Source organism: Myxine glutinosa, chromosome 11, assembly GCF_964187855.1.
Source record: "Myxine glutinosa chromosome 11, kmMyxGlut1.1, whole genome shotgun sequence".
Classification (NCBI taxonomy): Eukaryota; Metazoa; Chordata; class Myxini; order Myxiniformes; family Myxinidae; genus Myxine; species Myxine glutinosa.
In genome coordinates, this window is record NC_136271.1 from 27,712,653 (window position 1) to 27,733,692 (window position 21,040).

The window sequence follows — 21,040 nt, forward strand, 5'->3', positions numbered from 1 at the left end:
CCCAACTGCTCCTGGGCTCTGTGTCCTTTCCTCCTGACAAGGTCGAAAAGTTTCTGTCAACCCTCGACTCTGATTCTGCAACTGGACCTGACGGCATCAGCCCACGTGTCCTAAAATCCTGTTCTTCCGCTCTTTCACTCCCTCTCTCTGTTCTCTTCACCCTCTCTTTTGCTCAAGGTCAACTGCCATCTGCTTGGAAATCAGCCAACATCACCGCTTTGCACAAAAAAGGTGAAAAAACAGATCCTAGCAACTACAGACCAAGCAGCCTTCTCCCAATTATCAGCAAAGTCATGGAATCCATCATTGCTTCGGATATGAAATCTTTCCTCTTCTCCAATGGCTTGATCTCTGATCATCAATTTGGTTTCAGACCAGGTCACTCTGCTCTGGACATGCTGCTTCTGCTGTCTCAACAATGGATGGAGGTCCTCAATGCCAAACAGGAAATTAGAGCTGTCTCCCTCGACATATCATGTGCCTTCGATACGGTCTGGCACCCCGCTCTGCTCACCAAACCCTCCTCCTTTGGTATCCATGGAAATCTCCATGCATGGCTGGTGGACTTCCTCTCTCGTCGTAGTCAACGTGTGGCCCTGAATGGGTTTCTCTCATATCCTCTTCCTGTTCAGGCTGGAGTTCCCCAAGGCAGTGTTCTTGGCCCTGTGCTTTTTCTGGTCTTCATCAATGATCTCTCTGACTCTCTTGAAAATCCTCGCTATCTCTTTGCTGATGACTCCACTCTCTGCCGCTCCATTCCTCATCCCTCAGATCGGCAGTCTGCAGCCTCCTCACTCTCTGCAGACCTGGACAAAATCACAGACTGGGCAAAAAAGTGGAACATGTCTTTCAATCCTGACAAATCTCACACTCTTACGATGTCTCTCCGAAAAGACCGATTGGACAACCCTCCCATCTACTTTCTGAATAATCCTCTCCAAGAAGTTCTGTCACTCAAGCTTTTGGGTCTCACTATCTGCCATCATCTTTCCTGGGAAAACCACATTTCCAAGCTGGCCTCCAAAGCCAGTCGCCGACTGGGCATCCTCCGTCGTGCGAAGTCCTTCCTTGGCACACCTGAGCTCCTCACCACATACAAGGCTTTCATCCGCAGCTCAATGGAATACTGCTCTCCCCTCTGGGCTGGTGCTCCTGCCTCACACCTAGCTCGTCTTCACGCTGTTGAAACCAAAGCGTTCAGAATCAATGGAATCTCCCACGATTACGCTATCTCCGAGGGCCTTTTGCTTACTCACCGCAGGCAGGTTGGTGGTCTTTCCGTCTTCTACCGACTCCTCTCCGGCCTTGCTCCCCCAGCTCTCTCTGGGCTCTGTCCCCCAAATATTCCTGCAGGTCGCACAAGATCTGCCTGCAACCCTCTTATGGTTAAGCTGCCAAAATCAAGACTCTCTGCTCACCTTCACTCCTTCATTCCTCTTTTCTCCCGCCTCTGGAACAAACTCCCTCACTCTCTTCAATCCCACTCCTCCCTCTAGGTCTTTAAAACGGCTGTTCACCACCATCTCTTATCTTCCCCAATCCAAAACCTTGATCTTTTCTACCCGCGCTAATTTCACCCCAAATCCACTTTTTTGAGGTGACTTTTGCGTTCTTTCCTGGAAGTCCTTGGTGTCCTTGCGTTTTATACCTATCCTGCCTCCCCCCAGGCCCTCTGCCTCCCACACATCTCCCGATGTCCCTGCCCTCAAATGTTGTGTTTGTGTGCTTCCTCCCCTTCTCTCCCCATCTTGTCGACCGATCCCCTTTTTATATACTTTGTTTGCTTGTTTGTTTGATTTGTTTGTTTGATAAATGTTAGCTCTTTCACGAGCCTCGACTCTGTATACAAGAAAAAAAAAGAAGAAAAAAAAACACATGTAAATTGTCAAACTAAATAACCTTTGCATATTAACCCCTTGAATTCGGATTACCTTTTTTTTTTGATACGCACTGTATATATATATATATATATATATATATATATATATATATATATATATATATATATATATATATATATATATATATATATATATATATATATATATATATATATATATATATATATTGTTGCGGATATGGGATTTGGCCTCCATCCATATCCGCTTGTAAATATTCCCCTATTTCCCCAATACTCCCCAACTATCCCCAATCCCCCATTCCCTAGTCCCATTGTCTGTAAACAACACTCTGTAGAACCGACCTTCCCCTTTTTCCCCCATTAAATGTCGTGCCCAGGTTCACCGCATCTCACGTAGACAACTATAGGACATCTTGCTAGTTATTCTTAGTCTATGTCAGTTAAGGACTCGTTTCCATTAATTCTGACTCTTCGTTGCACCAGAATGTGATTGTATGGCACCAGTAGTGAGTTTAGGACCTCCCAATACCTCCCCACAACCTCATCTCCGCATCCTCCCATCATCTCATGGAACTACAACAACAACTACAACAACAGAGGGGGGCGGCGCGGTGCGGCGCGGGGAGTGGGCGTCCTCACTCCGGCTTGGTTAGCCGCCATTGCCCATGAGCTCCGACGGGGTTACCACGCAGGGGCTGACTGTCAGCTCCTCGTCAAGGGCGGAGCCCGGTAACCCCCCCGCACCCAATAAGAAGCGGCGGGCCGATTCCATCTGGGGCGGAGCTAACGAGCCGAGGGCGTGTCACTCCCCGCTGGATATACGCAGCCACTTACCGGAGGTGACGTAAGATGCGCCCCCAGCTTGGAAAGAGAAGTCGCCACCTCCGAGCGCTGAGAGACCTCCCTGCATCTTTTGGACCGCGCTTTATCCTGTCCCTGAGCCAAGGTGCACCTTGTGCTATCCATCGACTACCTGCCCTTCCTTGCCATCAATCCCTGTGTGAGTCAGTCTTGTCCTGTTTATCTGTGGTCTGTCGGGGCTACTATAAGACCGTGATTAAGTGCCCACCTTCCTATGCTGTACCTCTTGTCAGTGTAATCTAAACGTTCTGCATACAAATATTATAACCTCCTCCGGAGGTCTTGAGAACTGTACCCCTGGTGTCGTGTCATTTAACCCAGCCGTTGTGTCCTTTCCTTAATTGATTTAGCATAGCGCGATTTGGCCAACGTTCGAGTGGAATCGGGTAAACTGTGCAGACGCGGTCATACCAAACCGCTCGGTAAACTAACATCCAAAACCGCGTCTGTAACAATATATATATATATATATATATATATATATATATATATATATATATATATTGTGACGTGCTCCTCCCCGACCCCCTTGTCACGGTGTACCTCCGAGCCCCGAGAGGAGTCACAGCAGAAAAATGTGTTATTCTGTGTGTCAAAGATCAACGGAGAAGCCACCCCAATTGTTACTCACAAACAAATATTGTATTGAGATCACACAAGAATAACAGTACAACAACAATAGTATTCAAAAGGACAATCAATATGTCCTATGATGGTACCATCAGTTTTGTAATATATAACTCACTGTGCTCCAAGTGAGTGAAACAAGAACATTCCCCAATGTCTCTTATTCCCGGCTTCAAGACGAACTTGATTCGCTCCAGCGATCGCCAGAACGATGTCCAATCGAGACCAGAATCCCGTGCGGATGGCAAGTACAGTCACACCGCCGAAGCTGTACAAAGGCGCTCTCAAGGCGACTGGGAAATCCATAGGCACCGTACAGGCGACTGAGAGATCACACCCTCGGGTGTGGACGAAGTAACCTTCAAAAAGCCACGTCACACACACGCACCAGATCGACGTATGAATGCGGTGAAAATGGTCGAAAAGAGACGAAACCGCGAGCGCACACGTCCTGCACGAGTCAAAATGGCCGACGACCCACTGTTGAGACATAATGGCCCAGCGATAATTCTCCTCAGAATCCACCGCCAAAACCTTGACACGCAGGTTCATCGGTCACAGCGATGACAACTCTGTCGCAGGAATTCCTTTCCCGGAAACCCGAAAGTTCGCTAGTGACTCTTGCTCGCCAACATTCGATTCCGAACTCGGAGCAACTCGGCTTTCTTGTCCGACTCCCTCGCTCCGCCCTTTTTTCTCCTCTTCTTCCTCTTCGTCGTCCGGTTCCCGATCCGGTTTCCTATTTCTTTTAACATTAACCTTTTTACCTTTTGAAAACAGTTCATGGACAATAAATCTTTTGAAAACAATAATAGTACATGGAATCAGAAATATTTACAGTGGATGCAAACCACCACAACGGAAGTGACGAACCCATAACAATATATATATATATATATATATATATATATATATATATATATATATACACACATATATAAGTTCAGAACACACCTGGTCACTAGTGTGCCGCACTGACCGGGTCCTCAGTCGAGGTCCTCAGCATCATTCCGTTTCGGCCCTTCAACCTCGAAACGGTCAGCTAAGGTGGGCCAGCAGGGGCACATACACATCCACATGCAGCAACTACACCTGGACTCACCAACAAAACACACCAGATCATTCATACACACACATCCACACACATACACACACAACACAAACAAACCACCTACCCTTACAACGTGCACCGCTCAACATACAAAAACACACACACTCATGCAAAAAATCATTCATGCAAAAACACACACCCTCACCCACTCACTCACTCACATACACAAAATAAGAAAGAATAATAGTAACAAAAAAAAAACCCACACACAACCAACCACCTACCCTTACCAACATGCACCACTCATGCAAACATGCAAAACCATTCGTGCAAAACCACACCCACTTATGACCCACTCCTGCAACACACACACACACACACACACACACACACGCACACACACACACACACACACACACACACACACACACACCTCCATTTCTATTCCGTAACCTCAACCTACACCGTTTGACGTGCCTCCATAAACTTCTTCCATATCCAAAATGAGCCTTTCAAGGCAACCTTGTCCACCTTGTCACCCATCCTCCTTCTTTCTGTCCCACACACTCCAAGCTGAGGAAGAAATGCAGAAAAGGAATTGCCAATATACCCTCTACACCCCACCTCAAATGGCTGACAAGAAACTCGCCAACCCTTCTCCTGGCACTCTGCCTCCAGCTCACTGTACTTTCCTCTCTTCCTCTCGTGCACCTCCTCCATGTTCTCTTCCCAAGGTACAGACAATTCCCCAAAGATGACCTGTTGTTGCACCTGACCAGATGACAATGTCAGTCCGCAACCTTGTCACACAGATCTGCTCTGTGAATACCAATTGTCGCTTTAGGTCTGCCACCACCTGCCAATCACAAGCATCTGACAGCCCTCTTGCTTTCCACCTCTTGCTTTCCACCTCCTCCTCCTCTTCCTCATCTTTCCACTTGGCCCTCTCTGACAAACAACACCTCTCCCCCATCGGTCTCCTTCACTCTTCTCTCTCTCGATCTCAGCACCTCTTGTTGCACTATCTGCGCTACCACCGCCATCACCTGATCATGCCGCCACTTGTATTGTCCTGCTGCCAATGATACAGAGCATACAATCAGTGCGTGCATGTTGCATCGTTCCCAAACCTCCACACAAATAACATCTCTCCTCCTGTAATAACCCCCACAATCTCAGGTTTACTGGCGACGGAAGCACATCATATACGTATATGTGTATATGTATGTATATATATACACTACATGACCAAAAGTATACGGACCTCCCTTCTAATTAGTGTATTCGGCTGTTTCAGCCACACCCATTGTTGACAGGTATATAAAATCAAGCACACAGCCATGAAATCTCGATAGACAAACATTGGCAGTAGAATGAGCCGTACTGAAGAGCTCAGTGACATTTAACGTGGCACTATCATAGGTTGCCACCTTTCCAACAAGTCAGTTCATCACATTTCTGCCCTGCGAGAGCTGCCCTGGTCAACTGTAAGTGCTGTTATTGTGAAGTGGAAACGTCTAGGAGCAACAACAGCTCAGTCGTGAAGTGGTAGGCCACACAAGCTCACAGAATGGGACCGCCGAGTGCTGAAGCGCGTAGCACGTAAAAATCGTCTGTCCTCGGTTGCAACACTCACTATCGAGTTCCAAACTGCATCTGACAGCAACGTCAGCACAACATGTGTTCGTCGGGAGCTTCATGAAATGGGCTTCCATGGCTGAGCAGCCGCACACAAGCCTAAAATCACCATGCGCAATGCCAGGCATCGGCTGGAGTGGTGTAAGGCTCACCGCCATTGGACTCTGGAGCAGTGGATATGTATTCTCTGGAGTGATGAAGCATGCTTCACCATCTGGCAGTCCGACGAATGAATCTGGGTTTGGCGGATGCCAGGATAACGCTACCTGCCCGAATGCACAGTGCCAACTGTAAAGTTTAGTAGAGGAGGAATAATGGTCTGGGGCTGTTTTTCGTGGATCGGGCTGGGCCCCTTAGTTCCAGTTAAGGGAAATCTTAACGCTACAGCATACAATGACATTCTAGACAATAGTGTGCTTCCAGTTTTGTGGCAACAGTTTGGAGAAGGCCCTTTCCCATTTCAGCATGACAATGGCCCTGTGCACAAAGAGAGGTCCATACAGAAATGGTTTGTCGAGATAGGTGCAGAAGAACTTGACTGGCCTGCACAGAGCCCTGACCTCAACCCCATCAAACACCTTTGGGCTGAATTGGAACACCGACTGTGAACCAGGCCGAATCGCATAACATCCAGTGCCCAACCTCACTTATGCTCTTGTGGCTGAATGTAAGCAAATCCCCACAGCAATGTTCCAACATCCAGTGGAAAGCCTTCCCAGAAGAGTGGAGGCTGTTATAGCAACAAAGGGGGGGACCAACTCCATATTAATGCCCATGATTTTGGAATGACATGTGTGATGTTCGGGTGTCCACATACTTTTGGTCATGTCGTGTGTATATATATATATATATATATATATATATATATATATATATATATATATATATATATATATATATATATATACATATATATATATATATATATATATATATATATATATATATATATATATATATATATATATATACAGTGCATTCAGAAAGTATTCAGACCCCTTCACTTTTTTCACATTTTGTTATGTTTCAGCCTTCTGCTGAAATCGTTAAAATTCATTTTTTCCCTCATCAATATACACTCAATACCCCATAATGACAAAGAGAAAACAGGATTTTAGAAAGTTTTGCAAATATATTAAAAAGAAAAAACTGAAATATCACATTTACATAAGTATTGAGACCCTTTGATATGACACTTGAAATTTAGCTCAGGTGCCTCCCATTTCTCTTGATCATCTTTGAGATGTTTGTACACCTTGATTGGAGTCCACCTGTGGTAAATTTAATTGATTGGACATGATTTGGAAAGGCATACACCTGTCTATATAAGGTCTCACAGCTGACAATGCATATCAGATCTAAAACAAAGCCATGAGGTCGAAGGAACTGCCTGCAGAGCTCAGAGACAGGATTGTGTCGAGGCACAGATTTTGGGAAGCCTACAAAAAAAATTCTGCTGCACTGAAGGTTCACAAGAGCACAGTGGCCTCCATAATTCTTAAATGGAAGAAGTTTGGAACAACCTGTACTCTTCCTAGAGCTGGCCGCCCAGCCAAACTGAGCAATTGGGGGGGAGAAGGGCCTTGGTAATAGAGGTGACCAAGAACCCGATGGTCACTCTGGCTGAGCTCCAGAGATCCTGTGTGGAGATGGGAGAAAATTCCAGGAGGACAACCATCACTGCGACACTCCACCGTTCTGGGCTTTATGGCAGAGTGGCAAGACAGAAGCCTCTCCTCAGTGAAAGGCACATTAAATCCCACAGAATAGTGTTTCTCACAGTCTGAGAGTCCTTCTTGTGCTTTTTTTGCAAACTCCAAGCGGGCTTTCATGTGTCTTTCACTGAGGACAGGCTCCGTCTTGCCACTCTGCCGTAAAGCCCAGATTGGTGGAGTGTTGCAGTGATGGTTGTCCTCCTGGAAGTTTCTCCTGTCTCCACACAGGATCTCTGGAGCTCAGCCAGAGTGACCATCGGGTTCTTGGTCACCTCTATCACCAAGGCCCTTCTCTCCCGATTGCTCAGTTTGGCCGGGCGGCCAGCACTAGGAAGAGACCTGGTTGTTCCAAACTTCTTCCATTTAAGAATTATGGAGGCCACTGTGCTCTTGGGAACCTTCAATGTAGCAGACATTTTTTTGTTGGCTTCCCCAAATCTGTGCCTCGACACAATCCTTTATGAGCTCTGCAGGCAGATCCTTCGACCTCATGACTTGGTTTTTGGTCTGATGTGCATTGTCACATGTGAGACCTCATACAGACAGGTGTGTGCCTTTCCAAATCATGTCCAATCAATTGAATTTACCATTGGTGGACTCCAATCAAGGTGTAGAAACATCTCAAAGATGATCAAGAGAAATGGGAGGCACCTGAACTAAATTTCAAGTGTCATATGTTACGGTTTGGGACCATTTTCTTCTTCCTTCCCCCACCCCCCCCCCCCCCCCCTGTGAGTTAGACCAAGTAGTTTCGTCCATGGGTATAAAGCCTATGATTGGCTGTGGGGCAGGGGAGTGGCCAGGAAGGTGATTCAGAGGAGTGAGTGGCCATTTTGGGAGAGGGCTTATGGCAGAGTGCTTTTTGGGGGTTGTAGAGTGTCCAGCTGCAATCTCTCTACCGGAAGGGTGACGTTGATGGAACTCTTGTTGCCTACTCCTACCCTCTCATGCTGGGCCTGCACTGGGGCCTACCACTAGGCCTGCACTGGGGCCTACCACTGGGCCTGCCATGGGGCCTACTCGTGGACTTGCCTACTCCTACCCTCTCGTGCTTGGCCTGCACTGGGGCCTACCACTGGGCCTGCTGTGGGGCCTACTCGTGGACTTGCCTACTCCTACCCTCTCGTGCTGGGCCTGCACTGGGGCCTACCACTAGGCCCGCCTTGGGGCCTACTCGTGGACTTGCCTACTCCTACCCTCTCGTGCTTGGCCTGCACTGGGGCCTACCACTGGGCCCGCCTTGGGGCCTACTTGTGGACTTGCCTACTCCTACCCTCTCGTGCTGGGCCGGCCCTGGGGCCTACCCCTAGGCCCGCCTTGGGGCCTAATCGTGGACTTGCCTACTCCTACCCTCTCGTGCTGGGCCTGCACTGGGGCCTACCACTGGCCCTGCCCTGGGGCCTACTGTTGGGCCTGCCTTGGGGCCTACTACAGGGCCTGCCCCAGGGCCTACTACGGGGCCTGCCCCAGGGCCTACTGTTGTGCCTACTCTTGGACCGGCCTACTCTTGGACCTGCCTACTCTTGGGCCGGCCTACTCTTGGACCTGCCTACTCTTGGACCTGCCTACTCTTGGACCTGCCTACTCTTGGACCTGCCTACTCTTGGACCTGCCTACTCTTGGACCTGCCTACTCTTGGACCTGCCTACTCTTGGACCTGCCTACTCTTGGACCTGCCTACTCTTGGACCTGCCTACTCTTGGACCTGCCTACTCTTGACTGGCCTATTCGCGTTTTTCTCTCTCTTCTCCCTTCTTTGTTTTATGTGTAGGAAGAGATTTTTTGTGTGATAAATCTATAAATAAAGACAGTGTGATTGAAGGCTTGGTTTGGTGTGCTTCAGGCGGTAACAAATTGGGGGCCTGTCCGGGATACTGGATTACATGATACCTGTCTTGGATTTTTGTTTTTTCGTAATAGTAGGTTTTGTCATTGGCAAATAATTTGACTTTTGTTTACGGTGCTGATACTTCCATATTTACTACCGTCGTACATCATGGCTGAGGAGATGGATTTTGAAGTGAAGGAATTTTTGGAGAAGAAGGGGCTATCAGTGCAAGATGTAGAACTGTTACGTAAGGTAGAGTTACGAGCTGTAGCTGATCATCTTGGGGTTAGTGGGACATCTCGTATGAAAAAGGCGGAGATTGTTTCGGCTATTGTCAGTCACATGGGTTTAGAACCATGGGTAAGATTGAGGAATGAAGCCTTGGAATTGGCCCGGATAGAATCAGAAGAAAGACAGCTCAGACTAAAGTTAGAAGACAAGGAACGGCAAAGAGAGTTTGAAAGAGAAAAGGAAGAAAAGCAAAGAGAGTTTGAAAGAGAAAAGGAAGAACAGCAAAGAGAGTTTGAAAGAGGAAAAGAAGAACGACAACGAGAGTTTGAGTTTAAAAAATTAGAAATGCAGGTGGGAAAGGCCCCACCGGTTTCCATCGATTCAGGTGGGGGTCAAAATGATCTCCCCTGTTCCTTTGATGTGGCTCGGAACATTAGGCTTGTTCCCAAGTTTAACGAGGAGGAGGTGGAAACGTTTTTTCTGTCTTTTGAAAAGATAGCAAAACGCCTTCAGTGGCCCGAACAATACTGGACCCTGCTACTACAAAGTGGGTTCATAGGGAGAGCCCAGGAAGTGTATTCAGCTCTGTCGGAGGATCAGTCAGAGAATTATGAGGCTGTTAAAAAGGCTGTGTTGTCAGCCTATGAGCAAGTTCCGGAAGCGTACCGGCAGAAGTTCCGAACCCTGAAAAGACAGGCTGGGCAGACATTTGTTGAATTTGCGAGGGGGAAGGAAATGAGTTTTGATCGGTGGTATCGTTCTCCACAAGTGGATAGGACCTATGGTTATCTAAGGGAGGTTATCTTGATGGAAGAGTTTAGGAACAGTATCCCCTTGGACATTAGGACACACCTTACGGATCATAAGGTTGGTGAGTTGAAAAAAGCTGCTGTTGGTGCAGATGATTATGAACTTACCCATAAGAGAGGCCTTGGTTTTCCTCATTACGGTACTACCTGGGATAACAAGAAGGGAGTTAGTGAGGACCAGTCAGAGGGGGACCAGTCACCAACCATAGGGGTCCATTGGTGCAGCCGTCTCTGAGTAGACAGTTGGAGTGGTCGAGTCAGGCATCTCGCCGGGGAATGGCCCCAACGTGTTATTACTGTAAACAGCGGGGACATCGAAAGTCCAATTGTTGGAAATTGCAAAGGGAGGAGAAGCAGGGAGGCTCTGCTAGACCTATTGCATTGGTTCGAACCAAAGTGGACAATCACCATGACTGTGCCCTTTCAGTTAAAGCTGAGGATACTGCTGACTTTACGAGCCCTGGACAGGACCGTTATAAACCTTTTCTGTCCAAGGGCCAAGTGTCTTGGGACGGGGAAGTCAGGTCCGTCGTTATTTTGAGGGATACTGGGGCAGCTCAGTCATTGATGTTGTCCAATATTTTACCATTGACTTTGAGTAGTTCGGTGAAAGCGAGTGCCTTAATCCAGGGCATTGCAGGTCGTTATGTCCCAGTCCCCTTACATAGGATGAACTTGAAGTCTGATTTGGTCACAGGACCCGTGACAGTAGGAATAGTCCCCACTCTCCCCATAGAAGGTATTGGTTTCCTATTGGGAAATGATTTGGCTGGGGATAGGGTTGGTGTTTCCATACAACCTATAGTTCAGCAAGAGACTGAGGATTTGCAAGAGGAGTTCCCCGGTATTTTCCCTGCTTGTGTAGTGACGAGATCCCAAACGCAGAAAGAGAAGCAGACTGGCATAGAGTTGACAACTGTGCCAGATTCTGAGGTGTGGTTGGCGGAGACGTTTTTCAATGATTTAACCAGCGTTGAAGGGATAGGGAATGGGGCTTCTTGTGTGCCCGTGTTGAATCATTCTTCAAGAGTTAAGGACCAGCAGGCAGATCCTGTACTAAGAGACCTCAGACAAGGCTATGACGGAGTTGGAAGCTAAGGAAGTCTCAGACTGTTACTATGTGAAATCTGATGTGTTAATGAGAAAGTGGAGACCACCTCGTGCTCCCGCCAGTGACGATTGGTCTGTGGTACACCAGGTAGTGGTACCACCCCGTTATTGTCTTGAAATTCTACGGCTGGCCCATGAAATTCCCATGGCCGGACATGCGGGAATCAGGAAAACTCAGGCTAGGATCCTGGCACATTTTTATTGGCCTTAGTTGCACCAGGACAGAGTGGCGCACTGTAAGACCTGCCATACCTGTCAAATGATAGGGAAACCCCAGCCCTCGATGAAACCAGCTCCCCTTGTACCCCTGCCCGTTTTTGAGGAGCCTTTCAGTGGAGTACTCATTGATTGTGTTGGTCCATTACCAAGAACTAAATCGGGGCATCGGTATTTATTAACCATCATGGATATGTCAACTAGATTGCCTGAGGCTATCCCCTTAAAAAGGATTACTGCTAAGGTGGTGGTGGATGCCTTGGTTCAGTTTTTCACCAGATATGGTTTGCCAAAGGAGGTGCAGTCTGACCAAGGTTCGAATTTTATGTCTGGTCTATTTCAAGAAGTCATACACCAGCTAGGGATCAGGCAGTTAAAGTCGTCGGCCTACCACCCCCAGTCCCATGGAGCCCTTGAGAGATACCACCAGACCATGAAAACTATGTTGAAGGCATATTGTATGAAGTATCCTGAAGAATGGGACAAAGGAATCTGTTTTGTGTTGTTTGCCACCAGGGACACCTCAAACGAATCTATGGGTTTCAGCCCATTTGAGTTGGTGTACGGCCATGAGGTTAGGGGCCCTCTAAAAGTAGTAAAAGAGAGATTCATCGAAGAGACTGAGAACCCTAACCTTCTGGACTACGTATGTGCTTTCCGGGAAAGACTTACCACCGCCTGCAAGGTCGCCCAGGAGCATTTGAAAGTATCTCAGCGAGTGATGAAGGCCCGTTTTGACCAGAGGGTGATAGCTCGTAATGTTAGGCCTGGAGACAAGGTGCTAGTTTTACTACCTCTGCCTGGGGAGCCACTATCGGCAAAGTTTAGTGGTCCCTACGTGGTTGAAAGGAAGCTGAGTGAGGTGAACTACGTGGTGCGGACCCATGATAGACGGAAACCCCGCCGGGTGTGCCATGTTAATATGATTAAAAGGTACTATGAGCTTGAGGCCGACCTCGGTCGGCCAGTGGGGCTAGCTAAGTTGGTAGGTCATATAAACCATCCAGATATTGACTCCAGCGAATCTGACAGCGTCGCTATGCAACAACCGGAGAGAGAACCCTTGGGGGCTAAGCTATCAAACTCGGAGGTGTTGACACAAATGGACTCTGAATTAGCTCATGTTTCGGAGGATAAACGATCTGATGTAATTGCTCTAATTGGGGAGTTTGCCCATCTTTGTTCCGGTAAGCCTGGGTGCACCTCATTGGCTTCCCATGATGTTGAGGTAGGGAATGCTAGACCCATCAAACAACACCCCTATCGGTTAAATCCTGACAAGTTAGCTAGGGTTCGTGAAGCGGTACAATATATGCCAGAGCATGACATCATCGAACCCAGTCAGAGCAGCTGGAGTTCGCCCATTGTACTCATACCAAAGCCCGATGGTTCCGCAAGATTCTGTATAGATTATCGTAAGGTGAATGTGGTAACCCGCACTGATTCGTATCCCATTCCAAGAATTGAAGATTGCATAGACAGGGTAGGCAAGGCTGCTTATGTTAGCAAAATAGACTTGCTTAAAGGTTATTGGCAAGTACCTCTGACTGACCGGGCAAAGGAAGTCTCGGCCTTTGTGACTCCAGATGGCTTATATCAGTGTAAGGTAATGCCGTTTGGGATGAAAAATGCACCTGCTACCTTCCAAAGGTTAATGAACCAGGTTACAAGGGGTCTTCCAAATTGTGTAGCTTACCTGGATGATGTCATACTGTACAGTGATACATGGCAAGACCACTTGAAACATCTCAGAGAACTGTTTGTTAGACTTACCGATGCCAACCTTGTTGTAAACCTCAAGAAAAGTGAATTTGCCAAAGCTAGGGTTACATATCTCGGTCACGTTGTTGATCAGGGTCAAGTATCCCCTCGACAGGCCAAGACCCAAGCGATTGCCGATTTTCCTGTCCCCACCAATAAGCGAGAGTTTTTTTCTTTTTCGTATACAAGTGCTTCGGTATCTCGGTATGTCCGGGTTCTACAGGAAATTTTGTGCAAATTACAGCTCGCTCGTGGTACCCCGAACCATCTTGTTGAGGAAAAATGAAAAATTTGTGTGGTCTGAATCCTGTCAAAAGGCTTTTGACAAATTGAAAGCTATTCTGGCCAATGAGCCAGTATTGGCCGCTCCCGATTTTGGGAAGCCATTCAAACTAGCTATAGACGCAAGCGATGTTGGTGTGGGAGCTGTACTCTTTCAGGATGATGCGTTGGGTATTGAAAAGCCAGTAAGTTACTTTTCCAAAAAGCTGAACAAACATCAAAAGAATTACTCTACTATCGAGAAAGAGGCCTTGAGTCTGATTTTGGCTCTACAGCATTTTGAAATATATGTTACAAATGGCTCAAGCGATGTTACTGTAAAAACTGATCACAATCCTCTGGTTTTTCTGGAAAAGTTCAAGATGATGAATCAACGCCTTTTCCGATGGGGGCTTTTAGTACAGCCGTACCCCTTGAAAATTGTACATATTTCGGGTTGAGATAATGTCATTGCAGATGCTCTATCTCGAGCTTAAGAGATGTTTTTTTTTTCTTCTGCCCCTGCATGAGCTATGATGCCTGCAACTGTCACAAGGAGAGATGGCTGTTTGTTTATTGCACTGTTTATGCTGGGTTAAGTTTGTGCTTGCACTGTTTATCCTGTCTTTGCAAAAGAAAACTTTTCTTGGGGTAAAGTTTTCTTCTTTAAGGGGGGGAGGTGTTACGGTTTGGGACCTTTTTCTTCTTCCTTCCCCCACACCCCCCTGTGAGTTAGACCAAGTGGCTTGGTCCATGGGTATAAAGCCTATGATTGGCTATGGGGCAGGGGAGTGGCCAGGAAGGTGATTCAGAGGAGTGAGTGGCCATTTTGGGAGAGGGATTATGGCAGAGTGCTTTTCGGGGGATGTAGAATGTCGAGCTGCAATCTCTCCACCGGAAGGGTGACGTTGATCGAACTCTTGTTGCCTACTCCTACCCTCTTGTGCTGGGCCTGCACTAACCACTAGGCCTGCACTGGGGCCTACCACTGGGCCTGCCTTGGGGCCTACTCGTGGACTTGCCTACTCCTACCCTCTCGTGCTGGGCCTGCACTGGGGCCTACCACTAGGCCCACCTTGGGGCCTACTCGTGGACTTGCCTACTCCTACCCTCTCGTGCTGGGCCTGCACTGGGGCCTACCACTGGGCCTGCCCTGGGGCCTACTGTTGGGCCTGTCTTGGGGCCTACTATGGGGCCTGCCCCGGGGCCTACTGTTGTGCCTACTCTTGGACCGGCCTACTCTTGGACCGGCCTACTCTTGGACCGGCCTACTCTTGGACCGGCCTACTCTTGGACCTGCCTACTAATGGACCTGCCTACTCTTGGACCTGCCTACTCTTGGACCTGCCTACTCTTGGACCTGCCTACTCTTGGACCTGCCTACTCTTGGACCTGCCTACTCTTGGACCTGCCTACTCTTGGACCTGCCTACTCTTGGACCTGCCTACACTTGGACTGTCCTATTCGGGTTTTTCCCTCCCTTCTCCCTTCTTTGTTTTATGTGTAGGAAGAGATTTTTCGTGTGATAATCTATAAATAAAGACAGTGTAATTGAAGGCTTGGTTTGGTGTGCCTCAGGCCGTAACACATAGCAAAGGGTCTGAATACTTATGTCAATGTGATGTTTCCGTTTTTTCTTTTAAATAAATTTGCAAAACTTTCTAAAATCCTGTTTTCTCTTTGTCATCATGGGGTATTGAGTGTAGATTGATGAGGGAAAAAATGAATTTCAACGATTTCAGCATAAGGCTGCAACATAACAAAATGTGAAAATGTGAAGGGGTCTGAATACTTTGTGAATGCACTGTATATATGTGTGTGTCTATGTATATATATATATATATATTCCAATATATGAGTGGGAAGCGGAAATAACAAGAAAAACATGAGTGGAAAAATGTTTTTTTGGAAGAAATATTAGGAGGAACAAATGGAACATGGGCCAGGATAGGTGAAGGCAGCTGGTGGAGGATTCATTCAGAAGGAAAGGAGAGTAACTCCTTTGGCAAGCAGGTTATTTTTTCCTTGCATGAGATGAAGGTTTCACTTTTATTAGATAAAGGAAATTATTCACTGATGTTCGTGCATACAGTGATTACAGGGAAGCAGAGGGAGCACGATCAGAGAATAGATCGGAGGACAAGGATATATTTGTGGGGAGGGGGTAAACATGTTTGTAGAGTGAAAAGGTTGTATTTTATTTCATGGCAGCAGGAAAGTCCTCCACCACTGCGAAGAACATATGTCACTACCTGGAAAACTATAAAGAAAAGTTGTGTCAGACTTTTGAAGAAAAAAACATTTTGACTCCTCCTCCCTCCTTATTGAGGCATATATGGCATGCTTTCTGGTGGGCTAGCCAAAGTCTGATAAAGTCTACCCTAGTGACTGGTGACCGTGGCCTTACCTGACTCATCCCATCCAATTTTAATCGTCTCTGATTGATCCATATCAGGTGTTTAACATTTTGATGGATCCTGAGATGCTGCAGTTTGCATTCATGATTGAGATTTGTTGCAAGCATGAATGTCTTGCAGGGACCTTTTTGTCTGATTTTCTTCATAGAATATCTACAAGCACGAACCATCTTTAGAGACACTTTGATGCAAACAATTGTCAATTTGATTGAAAGAACCAACTAATGCTCGTATTCCTTTTAAAATCACACTTAATGAAAATTTGACAAACTGAATTATAAGTTCTGATAAAATTATACAATCTTTCGCTTTCCACCCATAAAACAAAATACCATGAAGCAGTAAATGCAACTGCATTGATTTTCCATTTGTATGAGCTGTATTGACTGGAAATCAATATCATGGAACTTTCCATTCCATGACATTGATTTCCAGTCATTTATTTTTTCTTTGCAAGAGCGAAAGATGATGGGAATAGAGTCTGTGATTGATGCTGTGAAGAGGAACAGGTTGAGATGGTTTGGTCATGTGTTGAGGAAGGATGAAAGTGACTGGTTGAGAAGAGTGATGGAAATGAATGTAGAAGGAAGTAGAGGACAGGGAAGACCGAGAAAGACTTGGCTAAAGATGGTGGAAGAAGAAATGCGGGCAAGGGGGTTAACAAGGAGAGATGCAGAAAATAGGGCAAAATGGAGAAGACTGTCATGGGGACCGCAAGGCTAACCCCCGCTCTTGCAGGGAAAATGGCCTTTTAAAATGCATGTTGTTGTTGTTGTTGATGGGAATAGAGCCTGTGATGGATGTTGTGAAGAGGAACAGGTTGAGATGGTTTGGTCATGTGTTGAGGAAGGATGAAAGTGACTGGTTGAGAAGAGTGATGGAAATGAATGTAGAAGGAAGTAGAGGACGGGGAAGACCGAGAAAGACTTGGCTAAAGGTGGTGGAAGAAGAAATGCGGGCAAGGGGGTTAACAAGGAGAGATGCAGAAAATAGGGAAAGATGGAGAAGATTGTCATGGGGACCGCAAGGCTAACCCCCGCTCTAGCAGGGAAAATGGCCTTAAAATGCATGTTGTTGTATGTTGTATAGGAGCGAGGCTCATGGAACAGCAAGTTAGAATTGACAGTGGGCCAAACATCTAGGGAATGAATGAACAGGAAAAGATAAGAGGAAGAAGGAGAGACGCATGGAAACTGGCAAGGAAAATGGTTAAGTGAGAAAAGGCTAATTGGGGTAATAGAGATCATGGGTCAGAACTGGGGATGACAAGATATGACAGTGCCCTGCTTGCTTGAAGCCCTGGGGGGGAAGAGTGAGACAGAACCACCTCTGGAAGGTTGGTCCATAGATGGGAGAAGTGAAGAGTAAAAGAGTTGCTGTTGTCTATGTGGCTTGTGGGTATGTAATATGTATGTATGAATGTATGTATATACAGTGCATTCAGAAAGTATTCAGACCCCTTCACTTTTTTCACATTTTATGTTGCAGCCTTATGCTGAAATTGTTTAAATTCATTTTTTCCCTCATCAATCTACACTCAATACCCCAATACCCCATAATGACAAAGAAAAAACAGGATTTTAGAAAGTTTTGCAAATTTATTAAAAAGAAAAAAGTAAAATATCACATTGACAAAAGTATTCAGACCCTTTGCTATGACACTGGAAATTTCTCTTGATCATCTTTGCGATGTGTCTGCACCTTGATTGGAGTCCACCTGTGGTAAATTCAATTGATTGCACATGATTTGGAAAGGCACACACCTGTCTATATAAGCACACACCTGTCTATATAAGCACACACCTGTCTATATAAGGTCTCACAGCTGACAGTGCATATCGGAGCAAAAACCAAGCCATGAGGTCGAAGGAACTGCCTGCAGAGCTCAGAAGACAGGATTGTGTCGAGGCACAGATCTGGGGAAGCCTACAATAAAAATCTCTGCTGCATTGAAGGTTCCCAAGAGCACAGTGGCCTCCATAATTCTTAAATGGAAGAAGTTTGGAACAACCAGGACTCTTCCTAGAGCTGGCCGCCCGGCCAAACTGAGCAATCGGGGGAGAAGGGCCTTGGTAAGAGAGGTGACCAAGAACCCGATGGTAACTCTGGCTGAGCTCCAGAGATCCTGTGTGGAGATGGGAGAAACTTCCAGAAGGACAACCATCACTGCAACACTCCACCGATCTGGGCCAGACAGAAGCCTCTCCTCAGTGAAAGACACATGAAAGCCAGCTTGGAGTTTGAAAAAAAGCACCTAAAGGACTCCCAGTCTGTGAGAAACAAGATTCTGTGGTCTGATGAAACCAAGATTGAACTGTTTGGCTTCCGTCTGACTTCGTGTGGAACCCGATCAAATGTTTTCTCCAGATGATAAAACCCAAGAAACAACTTCTTCCTCTTCTCCATGTACTTCTCCAGCAACTGCCTCACAATAAAAAGCGCGTCTGTCGTTCCTCTTCCTGGCATGAATCCAAACTGCATTTCGTCGATCTTCACCTTCTTCCTTATCCTCCTCTCCAACACCCTTTCCAATACCTTCATTCCATGCTCCAATAACTTTATCGCTCGGTACGAGCCACACTCCAGAGGGTCACCTTTCCCCTTGTATAGAGGGACGAGGGTACTCAGTTCCCAATCCACTGGAATGCGGCCTTCTTTCACCACCAGATTACAGATCTCTGTCATTCTCTTCACACCCCAACTTCCTGCTGCCTTCAACATATCTCCCACAACTCCCGTCGGCCCTCCCGCTTTTCTACTCTTCATTGCTTTTATCGCTTCCTCAACTTCCTTCTAAGTTATCTTCTCTGCCGGTCCTAAAACTGGGTTACTCTCTATGTTACCATCACATTCATTCTCTGCATTCAACAGCATTTCTGTATATCTTTTCCATCTTCCTTTAATTCCATCTGGGTCGACAACGATTTGTCCCACTTCATCCTTCAAGCAACTCACCCCCATCACATCGCACCTCTCTTTCGCTATCTGCTTTGCAATCCTGAATACCGCTCTCTGACCCTCTTCCGAATCCCAGCGTTCTCCGAACATTTTCCTACATGCCTCCTGCGCCTTTGCTACCTCTTTCTTTGCAGCCTTCTTGGCTGCCTTATAACTTTCATGCTCTGCTTTTTCTGCTCCCGTACCCTTCGCCTTCTGCCACGCCTTGAACTTCTTCCTCTTCTCGTCAATCCTTTTTCCAACTTCATCATCCCACCACCATGTTTCCGAGTGCCTCGGTGGTCCTTTTGTCCATCCACATACCTCACCAACGGCTCCCAACAGACTAGCTTTCATTGACATCCAACCACCTTCAAGCTCAACCACATCATCCTCTACCGTACTCGGCCTCTCTTTAAATGCCTCCCTCACTGTCACCTCTTTCAACCTCCACACCTTCATTCTTGGTTGGTACTTCACCCGCCGAGCTCTCCTCGCACCTTTCACCCCTATGTCGCAGACAACCAAGTGGTGCGGTGAAACGGCCTCCTCCCCCGGGATCACCTTTGTGTCCCGGAGGTGCCCCCTATCTCGCCTACGCACCATCAGGTAGTCAATGGTTGTCGTCGACCCACCTGGCGTGTATGTAACAAGCTTATTATCTTCTTTCTGGAACTGAGTATTACAAATCAACAAACACTCCTAATTACTCGTATAAACACTATTGTTCATAATTATATAAACATACTCATTCATAAATCGTATTAAACACTCCTAATTACTCCGAAGACCTCACTCACAATCAAAGATCAATGAACACATAAAATAATTTTACAGGAAACTAATTTAAAAATGCAACTATCACAGATCATTGTTGTATGAGTTGCGTGAGATTAGCAGGACTTGAATTCCCATCCGAAACAGACCCTTCAGCTCGTAGTTATAAAAACAGAAAATGTACAAAAAAGCAACGACCGTGACAGGATTCGAACCTGCAAGCTTCTGATCCAAAGTCAGACACCTTATCCATTAGGCCACACGGCCAGCTGGTGTTGTTTTAATAACAATATTTGCAATCCCTTACTTCCAAAGCTATTTTCCACTCCCATCCCTGTCTTTCCAAGTTATTTTCTTTCCCATCCCTTGCTTACCAAGCTCTTTTACTTTTCCATCCCTAACTTCCCAGGCTCCATTCCTTTACCAACCCCAACTTCCTAGGCTCTTTTCCTTTCCCATGCCTGACTTCCCAAACTCTTTTCCTTTCCCATCCCTTACTTACCCAGCTCTTTTCCTTTACCAACCATTACCTTCCAGGCTCCTTTCCTTTCCCATCCCTGACTTCCCACGCTCTTTTCCTTTACCAACCCTTACTTCCCACGCTCCTTTCCTTTCCCATCCTTTACTTACCAAGCTCTTTTCCTTTCCCATCCCTTACTTACCCAGCTCTTTTCCTTTACCAACCCTTACTTCCCAGGCTCCCTTCCTTTCCCATCCCTAACTTACCCAGCTCTTTTCCTTTCCCATCCCTTACTTACCCAGCTCTTTTCCTTTACCAACCATTACCTTCCAGGCTCCTTTCCTTTCCCATCCCTGACTTCCCACGCTCTTTTCCTTTACCAACCCTTACTTCCCAGGCTCCCTTCCTTTCCCATCCCTAACTTACCAAGCTCTTTTCCTTTCCCATCCCTTACTTACCCAGGCTCTTTTCCTTTCCAAT

The 21,040-nt window shown here is 46.6% G+C and overlaps 1 protein-coding gene and 1 non-coding gene across 3 annotated transcripts in view; one reads left to right on the plus strand and one right to left on the minus strand.

The window, feature by feature from the left end:
* Window positions 1-21,040, plus strand: part of LOC137436520 (laminin subunit beta-2) — a 280,979-nt gene that overhangs the window by 37,085 nt on the left and 222,854 nt on the right. The window lies entirely within an intron of this gene.
* Window positions 20,295-20,367, minus strand: TRNAQ-UUG (transfer RNA glutamine (anticodon UUG)). Its single transcript has one exon. It is a non-coding gene; the product is annotated as a tRNA-Gln (tRNA).